An 8,832-nucleotide genomic window follows, 5' to 3' on the forward strand; every position below is an offset into this window, starting at 1 on the left:
AGAAGACATTGAACTAGCAAATAATCTCATAACGAAGGCACTAAAAGAAACAGAAAGGGAGTGCTGCCCGGCGGTCGTAACCCATAAAGAAAAATTAAGCCAAAACATCAAAGAGTTAACTTAATTACTTTAAAATATCATAAGTAAATGAAAACAACTGACGGAAAAATACGACTCCAACTACACCACACTGAAGAAATTAAATAAAGATATCCACCGATCAATCCGAAAATACATAAGAGAAAACAATACAAGAGAAATAACTCAAATAATTCAAGAAAACAAAAGTTTAAAGGTTTTGCGGCGAAATACGAATAACACTGAGCACCAACGTAAGGGAAGATCGGCCCCTGCCCAAAATCACAAACCAGGGATCAGAATTAATGCCAGAAGTAACACCATACGAAGTTTAAAAGACACTTTCAGAAATGAAAAATAATAAATTCCCAGGCGATGATGGAATAGTGATCGAGGCAATCAAACAACATGGAAATAAAATTATCCAGGCTTTGGCCAAACTTTTCATCGAATGCATTTACCAAGGAAAAACTCCTTTTCAATGGAACAATGCAGTCATTGTTTTATTACAAAAGAAAGGTGACATAACAGATCTAAAATACTGCCGCCTATCAGTTTGCTATCACACATATATACATTTTTCACAAAAGTTATCAAAAAAAGACTGGAGGCTAAGTTAGACTTCTATCAGCCGCGAGGACAAGCTGGGTATAGATCTGAATATAGCACTAACGACCACTTACTGGTAATAAAAAACTTGATAGAGAAGTCTGCAGAATACAACAAACCATTGGCACTGATATTCGTGGACTATGAGAAAGCATTCGATACCATGAACAAGTAGAAAATGTTAAAAGCATTGACAGAATGCCGAATAGATCATCGCTACACTAACATGTGCTACCACAACGCAACGGCTAGCGTAAGACTATCTGATCAACAAACAAATAAATTCTGTATACAGCGAGGAGTACGGCGAGGAGACACCATCTCACCAAAGCTATTCACAACCCTTTTAGAACACACTTAAGAAGACAGCTTCTCTCCATTTATGTTGATACCAAATTCGTTCAGATGTAAGTCATTTGAGATTCGCAGATGAAATCGTCCTTATAGCCGACCGTATGGATGATGCAGTAATAATGTTGAACAAGTTATATCACGCTTTCTTATAGGTCGGACTAAAGATTAACATCAACAAGACGCAAATAATGACTAATCTGGTGCTAAATCGTAATATTGTTGTTGATGGAATGGATATTGAGCAGACTGCATCTTATAAGTACTTGGGACATGAAATTCGGTTGGAAAGAGATAACCAGACGTGCGAGCTCCCACGTCGCATAGGATTAGCCTGGGGAGCATTTGGTAAACTGAACTATGTTCCACTTACCCATATCGCACTTACCCATATGCCTGAAAAGGAAAATCTTTGACCAGTGTGTGTTGCCTGTACTCAATTATGGAGCAGAATCATTAACACTCACAAAAAGGTAGTGAACAAGATTCGCCTAACTCAGAGGGCTATGGAGCGCCAGATGTTGGTTGTATCCCTGAGGGACCGAATCCTAAACGAAGAAATACGTCGTAGAACAAAAACAACGGACGCCGTCGAAAGAATCGCGTCGTCAAGTGGAATTGGGCAGGACACGTCGCCAGATTGTCCGACAACCGATGGACAAAACTTATTGTCGAGTGGGGGCCACGAGAATAAGCACTACGGCGCAGAGGACGACCACCAACCAGATGAGCTGACGATCTGAAGCGTATTATCAGCAACTGGATGCAAGCCGCACAAAACAGAGACAGATGGAAAGAGCTGAAGGAGACATATGTCCAGCAGCGGACGAATACGGTTTGATGATGAATTAGCTCATGGCCTCATGGCCAGGGCCGCGGAGAGGGCGGTACAGCCGGTACATTTTACCGGGGCCCGGCGATGTAATAGGCCCAGCGTCGACCAGACCAAAGACGTAATTTTTCCCGTTTTTTTTTGCTCTTCACTTAATGTCCATAATACGTTTAATTAATCCTCGGCTATATTTAACATGACCTTTAGTTGATTTGCTGTAAAATTTTAACAGCAATAAATCACAGAAGTCAAATGCTGCAGTGCAGTCAGATAACTATGGGTATGGAGATTAAAAAATATACCAGGGCTTCTAGAAGATTTACAAAAAATCAGAAATTGATTGAAGAATATAACGGGTCAGAATCTAAAGCAGCGGTTTCCAACCTTTTTTAGCTTGAGGCACACTAAATTAAAAATTGGTTCAGCCACGGCACACTGGGGTAAATAATCTCTATAATGATAGTGAGTATAATCAAATATCGCGGCACACCTGCAGGGACTTCAGGGCACACTAGTGTGCCGGGCACACTAGTGTGCCGCGGCACACTGGTTGGGAACCTCTGATCTAAAGGGATCAGGTCTTCCATTGTTGAATAATCTAAATTAGTTACCAGCAATTATGGAGTAAATCCAGAATTTACATAAAATAAAGAAAAACGGCGCAAGAAGCCAGTGAGATTTTTTGATGATTGCCTGGGCCTAGTAGTGATGCGACTGATAATTTTGAGCCCGACGCAATATTTCGCTGTGAACTATTTAATATTGTCAAATAATAAGCAATTTAACCAGCATATTTAATGCCGCAAATGAAATTCATTCGCTATTTAACATTTTGTGGACATTCCGAGATGATGATGACGAGAATATTAAGAAAAAATTGATATATTGCGCGAGTTTTATAAAGAAGACATCAGTGAAGAATTGATAGATGAAATTTTTCATTTGATAGCAATATACAAAGATAATATTGGTAAATCTCAACTTTCTCCAATCTTCTTCTTTACGTGCGATCTCCGCGACGAAGGTTGGCAATCATCATTGCTATTCTAACTTTTGACACTACAGCCCGAAAGAGTTCAGTTGAGCTGGATCCAAACCAATCTCTGAGATTTCTCTGCCAGGACATTTTTCTTCTACCTATGCTGCGCCTTCCTTGAATCTTTCTCTGCAATTTCTCCAATAGATTTACTTCTCAACAAACATCTAGACATCTAGACCAGGGCTTCCCAAACTGTGCGCCGCGACGCCCTGGGGCGTCGCGTCGTTGTCCCAGGGGCGTCGCGTGTCAGCGCGGACTTTTAATACAGAAAATATATTTGTGTGGATAGTATGTAGGACTACAAGCTCTCATCAAAACCAAGGCTCAAAGTGTAAAATGGACACATTGTGTCATACATAGAGAGGCCTTAGCAGCAAAGAACATTACACCTGAATTAAGTGTTGTGATGGATAGCATTATTCAAGTGGTGGTGGTGAACTACATTACAAAGGCAACGTACTTGCACGTGTATATGAATTAAAAAAATGAAATTTTACATGTATCTACATGTCATACAGAATCCCATAATGATGCGTAAAACTATATTAATTCAGAGTTTATAATAAAATTAGCATACCCCTGTGACATATTTAACAAATTAAATGATCTTAATAAGTATTTACAGGGAAATAATACTCATATCCTTGAATTGGCAGATAAAATTACTGGGTTTCAGAAGTTGCTCTTATGGAAAAGAAAATTAGAAGATCAAGAAATTGACTGTTTTCCTGCTTTACAAGGTATTTTACAAGAAAAATTGATAGAAATCCTCGGTTCCTCTTTAAAAAATATGTTTATACAACACATGTTATCATTGAACGAACACTGAGAAATGTTTTCCCAAAAATCTGGAGCAATATGACTGGGTCAGACAGAATCCCTCCCTAGTCATTCACACCATCGACACTTTCAACAGAGGGAGAACAACCGACAGAATTGTCCTGTGATTCCAGCCTAAAGCTTCAACATGACAAGGACCTGTTGGAATTTTGGAGCTCAGTTTCTCATAATTATTATCATGCCATCAGCACTGCTGCATTAAAGGTTTTATTACCATTTGCGACTTCGTACTTGTGCGAAACGGGCTTTTCTGCAGTTGCAGTAATTAAAAACAAGTACAGGTCAAACATAAACTTAGAAAAAGAAATTAGAGTGACAATTTCCAAATTGGCGCCCCGGTTTCATAAGCTATGCTAAAAAAGCAAGCACATTCCTCACATTAACCAGCCAGTTACATAAATAAATATCCCTTTTTATTTTTGTGCCATTTTTTTTTGATTTCTTTCTTAATATCTATAAAAATTATAAATAACCTGTTACTAGGCTAGTACTAAAATTGGTAAGTACTATTGGGGGTTGGGTTGAGGGGCGTCGCAAAAAATAGCAAAGTCCCAAGGGCGTCACAGTACGAATAAGTTTGGGAAGCCCTGATCTAGACAAACATCTCAAATTAGATTCATTATTTCCTAACGTCGTTATTCAGGGGCGTCATTTGACAGGGGGCAGGGGTGCATTTGCCCCCCCTGGCCCTGAAAATTACTGAAATTTACAAAAAATAGATCAATTTTGTATTATGTTTGCATATAAATGTATATTGTATATAATGCTTGCCCCCCCCCTATCAAAATTTCAAATGACGCTCCTGTCGTTATTGCGTTAACAATATTTTGCACATTGCCGGTGACAGTCGCAGAAGCGAAAAGATCCTTTAGTTTTCTTTCCCGCATAAAGAATGCTGTGATATCTACAATGAAACAGGATTGGTTAACTCGCCTATCAACTTTGTGCATTGAGAATGATTTGGTAAAATCATGCGATTTTTCGAAAGTTATAGACATCTTTTCCAATCAGAATACTCGAAAAGCATCTGTATTATAAATATTGTCACTATTATAAATATAATCAAAATTTAATAAAATTTATATTTCAAATGTTTCTTATTACATATTTTTACTATTGATAATTTTATTTCTATAAAAGTTGAACAATTTTTTTCGTTCTTCACTTTTTGTCGGGGGCCCGTTCGCCACTTCTTGCCGGGGCCCGCTCATTCCTCTCGGCGGCCTGGTCATGGCAGAGCCGGATTTAAAGCAGTGGACGCCCCTGGAGAATTGTTGTGGGGGCCCTACGTCCTACCATTAAAAAAATGTTGATCTATTTTTATAAATATGTATCTACATTTTTAAATACAGTAAAATTTAAAATTAAAATATGTTACAGTAAAATATTAAAAATAAACATAGTAGGATGTAGGGTTGAAGTCCGGATACTTTTCGAGATTTTTTACTTGAACATTCTTTGACTATGTCGGACATGTCTTACTGCTTTAAGAAGACATCGTGTTCAATGCTCATTATAGAGAGATGATGCAAACGCTCTTGGCCCATCATAGACCGAAGTCAATTTTTAATTAACTTAAGTTTTGAGAATTACCTCTCCCCATCCCCACTACAGTTAGTTGGTATCAGAAATATAAACGAAGTATCACCTCAACATTTGGAAACGCATCATTCACATTCTTTTCTTCTAGCAATCGGTACATTTAAAGTTCTTTGCTTATATTTAATGAGCAGATTTCCTCTTTGAAAAATTCTACAAATTGTATTAGTTCGACACCTAGGTTTTCATCTAAATCATTGCTACAGATGTCAGTACCTAAGCTTTGATAGCTCCGAAGCTAAATGATGTCTATTTCTTCATGTGCCGTGCTTGATTATCGAGCATTGGCTATCAAATTGGCTATAGTAATTTTGTTCACGACAGCTCGGAAAATGGATGCAGAGGATCTGTTAAACCATTCTCTCAGGTTTTTAAGCCATGACGTTCTTCTTCGACCTGCCCCCTTCTTCCGTCTACCTTGCCTTGTATTATTAAATGAAGTATATTATATCTCTCTGGGTGTTGCATAACATGGCCAAAATATTGTACATATATGCATAACCAAAATATATCTAAATGATGTAAAAATCCAAAATTGGTAAATTTGACTTTAAGAGGTAATGAGGTGATCTATAATAGCGATAAAATTTTGAGTCCTAAATTTCTCCGATGTTGTCATTTCAGTTTCTTGAGATGTTCCGTAATCCAGTGGAGTCAGTCGAATATTCCGTAGTCATTTTCTATGTATCGAATACTTAGTCTTGCCTTCCGCTTACCATCGCGCCTCACGTCTCATATGTTTTGAAATTGTCACGTCTTGACTGTACAAATTCTTTAAGTGATCTAAGTGCTGCCACTCCTGAATTAAGGTTAATATTTTTATATTGGAGAATATGTATTGTGCTGTTTGTCCTCTCTAAGATTTCATTCCAAAATAATGCAAATATTTCTGTTTACAGTAAGCACATTCGATTATACAAACAGTTTGTATCGCTACGATTTTTAAATTGTTGCTTCTGAAATTTTGGATAAGTCTACTTTAGTCTGATTATAATCTTTAACTAGTGCTTTTGCGGTATCACTTCTGGATAACCATCTAGTAGTATTTACTCTTTTAGGAACAATAATATTTCTGCCACAATCTGCGTTGCTGTCGCTTAAAGATGCAGCTTTTAAACATTTGTTTAACAAGTTGTATCTATATGTAGCAGGGGTGGGCAAAAGCCGGCCCGCGGGCCGGATCCGGCCCTTTTGCTTACTTTTTCCGGCCCGTTGAGAAATCCCGCAAGCAATTTATTTAACCCGGGAGCAGTCGCACCGTGAGAAAAAATCTCACATTTTATCCTTTTCCTTCCGTGATAACTTGATGAAAAATTTTTCAACATTGCTTTCCACTCGTAAGTGCCTCGAGGAAGATCGTAGTAATGCGCAGAAATTTTTTTTTATTTTTTTTATTTTTTTTTAATTTTTTAATTTTTTTGTGGAATTTATGGATTTGGTGAGAACTTATGAGCTTTAAAATTGTTAGAAATAGATATTGTTAACATAACAAGTAAATAAAAATATTACAAAATAGAAATTTGATTTAAATTCGTATTTATTGTGAGACTTTTTCTCTGCGCGCATTACTAACGCTTTTTAAATGCATTATTTTTTTTAATCCTGAGGAAACTAGATAAGTATTTTTGAAAAATTTAAACACTGAATGAAATATTGCATTATTGCCGAGGGCCGCAAGTCACTGAAAACTTCTATGTTTATTTTAATAAGTCACCGGGGTAAAAACAAGAGAAAATTTAATGTGTTTTTTAATTTCAAATATCTTATTTTCAATCATCAAGGGATTTTCGGCCCTCCTCGGTAATAATGTAATCTTTCATTCTGAGTTTAAATTTTTCAAGAATATTTTAGTTTCCTCAGGATTCGAAAAAAAGGAATGCATTTAAAAAGCATTGGTCCGAAATTTTGCGCTCTTCATCTCTTTTATGCGATTTTGTTGAAATCAACAGTATTAGTGTTCGTAGTGTTCAATGAAATGAATCTCTATCTTCTGCTTTTCTTAAAAGCATCTGTGTTTAACTTGGTCCAGGCGCGAATATTTTACGGCCAGGGTATTTGTCGTCTACCAGCGCCCTTTTCCTTGGATTTTACCTTTCATAATCAGCTGCTGCAACAACTTACAACAACGTACTTATCATTTCTAAGTATGTGCCCTTTCTTCTTGCTGCCTTTCTCCTTTTAATGATGGTCGAAAGTTATCGGTCTCTTCCCATTCTGTGCAATATCATTTCGTTTCTAATATAATCGGCCCATGGTATTTTCAAAACTCTCCTAAAGAGCCACATATCAAACGCTTCCAGCTTTCTCATTAAGTCAGCATTAACAATCCAATAAACAAGAGTGGAGTGGATATACCATTTTTATTATTATCCCGGTTTTTGTAGGGTCCTCCGCCTTCCGGTTCCCAGTTTCCAGCTTCGTCCGTCCGTCGTTGCGTTCGTCAGGGTAAAGGTTCTTTTTTGGCATTACCTTCTGAATGTCACACAGCTAGGATTGTTTCGGCCCTCTTCTCTTCTTCCCCTTGGCCTCAATTTAAAAATCTGTTTTGGCAGCCTGTCGTCGTCCGTTCTTTCTACATGACCATACCAGATCAGTCGTCTCCTTTGAATTTCGTCAATGATGGTTGACTTGACATAACGTTTTGCCATTCGATATCAGATTTGCAGATTGAATCTTTGGTTACTCAGAAATTTCCTTATCTCCATAAAGGCTGCTCTTGAATTTCTAAATTTCTTTTTTTATCTAGATTCTTGCTATGGCTTAATATAATGGACCACATTCAAAATTTCGTAATTTTACTGGGAACAAATTGTTCGCATGTACACCCACACCCCAACTATGACAATTTATTATTAGTATTATCTATTACTAATAGTCAAATGTCTTTGTCCAAATGCTTTAATATGATACTTATAGTATTTTTGTCAAAAAAATTTCTTGGGCAGAAAAAAACCTCCACCAAAAACATTAGCGTGTGTGCAGCGTACATGCTGGGTATAGGTCTCCGGCCCGGGACCATTTTGAAAATTTCATTTTGGCCCGCGCTTAAAAGTATTTGCCCACCCCTGAATGTAGAGGAAGTGAAAATACATATAGTTCTTCTAAGAAATCAGATAATGCTGTAGCAGCAGAACAACACTCAGCTGCAGCCTGCAGCTTTTGCAACTAAAAAGAGAGTGGACGGAACAAGTGTATGTATAAAACAAAAATAATTCTATGTGAATAATTTGCTGATATTTTTTGCGTTTGAGGCTTTGTGGGGGCCCGGGCAGCTGCCCAGCTTGCCACCCCTTAAATCCGGCCCTGGCTCATAGCCAACAATTAGTGCATTATTTACCCTACCTATGTAAACATATTTTAAACATACCTATCCAAAAGTAAAATAAAATAATCAAGCACGCCATTGTTTGAAAATCGTAAACTTTATATTTAACTTCAAACGAGATAACCAGAAGTGAACAGTGAACACACAATATTATTAATT

Source organism: Diabrotica virgifera, chromosome 9 (genome assembly GCF_917563875.1).
Source record: "Diabrotica virgifera virgifera chromosome 9, PGI_DIABVI_V3a".
In the NCBI taxonomy this organism is placed as follows: domain Eukaryota; kingdom Metazoa; phylum Arthropoda; class Insecta; order Coleoptera; family Chrysomelidae; genus Diabrotica; species Diabrotica virgifera.